General features: G+C 41.6%; 1 pseudogene; it reads right to left on the bottom strand.

Annotated features, from left to right (window-relative positions):
• Window positions 1–356: 356 nt before the first annotated feature.
• On the bottom strand, window positions 357–1,193 carry LOC116900648 (annotated as a pseudogene).
• Between the last annotated feature and the right edge of the window lie 944 nt (window positions 1,194–2,137).

Below are 2,137 nucleotides of genomic sequence, written 5' to 3'. Positions count from 1 at the left end.
CCTAGGCAACTTTTTTTTTTTGCAAGAAATATACATTATTTCATTACAAGTTAAAATTTCTTTTATAGGAATACAAATTCCTATAAAGATTGTTTTGCTACCGTAAGAATTAAAGAGAGCATTACGTATTTAGAAACATTTGACATCAAAAGCTTTAAATCTAACTGTACATTGTATCCCCTGAGAAAGCCACAAAGTCTTTTTAAAAAGTATTTTCTCTACAAAGAATGTCATCAGCTATACAAAAAAATCTATAGTTTTTATACAAGAGCTAATGTTGAGCTGCACTTGAATTTCACATTCTTAGCAAAGTAGTTGCCTAAGCACATACACTCCACACATTTTAGGACAGCGATTTATTCTCCATCCTCCTCTTCCTCTTCCTCCTCTTCCTCTTCCTCCTCTTCCTCTTCCTCCTCTTCCTCTTCCTCCCCTCCTCCTCGTCTTTGAACCTATTGACCTATGAGGACACTTCTTTCCTGCTTCACCTTTGCCCTTGGCACGGTACACAGCAATATCCTTCCACACTCCTCCTTTCGTTTAGCTGCTTTCTGCTCATATGGTTGTTTATCTTTGACAGATTGTTCAGACCACATCTCGCCCTCTTTCTTTGCAGTTCTCTTCAATAGACAGGCCTGGGTGTTTACTTTTGATCTTCGGGCAATGCTAAGAGCAAATGAGTAAGAAAGCAGATGGTGGTGGTTTTGGAGCTGTGGGATTTTTTTTTTTTTCTTTCCTTAACACCTTTGGGAGGAGCATAGTTCTTCACTTCCTTGTCATAATGAGCTTTGTCGTTCTTGGCCAAATCTTTTTTTTTTTAAAAGATTTATTTATTATGTATATAGCGTACTGCCTACATGTACACCTGTGTGCTAGAAGAGGGCACCACATCTCATTATAGATGGTTATGAGCCATCATGTGGTTGCTGGGAATTGAACTCAGACCTCTGGAAGAGCAGACAATGTTCTGAACCTCTGAGCCAACTCTCCAGCCCATTGGCCAAATCTTCAAACTTTGACTTTTCCGTTGCACATGCGGTCTTCCATCTTTCAGAGCATTTCTTCAAGAATTCAGCAAAGTTGACTGAGGGGTCAGTGTGCCTCTTTTTGTGCTCCTCCCAGCAGGTCTGCACAAAGAAGAAGACACATGAGACCATTTTGCCCAGCAGCTTGTTGGGATCTCCCTTGCCCATGTAGACCAAAATGCATCTACCTGGCCTGAGCTCTTCCCTTAGGGCTCAACAAAGATACCTCTTTCCCCAAGCTTCACTGAGAACTGTGTTATCACTAAATCAACCCCTAGCCTCTTGTTTTTGCTGTATCTAGGCAAATTAATGAAGAATTCTCATAAAATAAAGTGCTGGAGAGATGATTCAGAGGGTATAGACACAGAAAGGACCAATGACCTGCATTCAATCTCTGGGACCCACAGAGTAGAGTGTATCAGTCAGTATTTCATTGCTGTGAAAAGCCACCAAGGCAACTCTTAGAATAAAGGAAGCATTTAATTGAGGCTGGCTTACAGTTGCAGTGGTTTAGTCCATTGTCAGCGTGGTGGCAGGTGAGCAGACATGATCCTGGAGAAGTAGCTGAGAATTCAACGTTCAGATCAGCAGGCAGTAAGAACAGAGAGCCGCTGGGTTTGGAATGGGGCTTCTGAAACCTCAAGGCCTACCCCAAAGGCCACACCTCTTAATCCTTTTTAAACAGTGCCATTCTCTGATGCTAAGCTTTCAAATAAATGAACATATGACAGTACTTCTTATCCAAACCACCACATACAGAGAGGAAATCAACCTCCCCAAGTTGTTCTCTGACTTCTATATGCACACTGTAGTATATGTGTGTTTATATGCACAAAGGAGACTGGGGACAGGGCTGGATGGTGATGTGCTTTCATGAGCCCCTGTCCCCCAACATTGCCAAGCCGGGGCATATTAATTTAATGGATTATTTTGTATATATATTTAAAGTTGCTAAAGTAGATAGAGCAGGCAGCCCTCACCTGGAGGTCTATGACACAAATCCTTCATGCATTTTATTATTTTGTTTTATTTTTCCTACTTGCCTGTAAGCATTTTAGAAGCACAATCTGTGTGTGCCGTGCTAACCCCAGTGTCAGAGTGTCACTGTGCTA

This window comes from Rattus rattus, chromosome 5, assembly GCF_011064425.1.
Source record: "Rattus rattus isolate New Zealand chromosome 5, Rrattus_CSIRO_v1, whole genome shotgun sequence".
Lineage (NCBI taxonomy): Eukaryota > Metazoa > Chordata > Mammalia > Rodentia > Muridae > Rattus > Rattus rattus.
The sequence above is the reverse complement of the archived record's forward strand: the minus strand, read 5'-3'. Positions and strand labels throughout refer to the sequence as shown.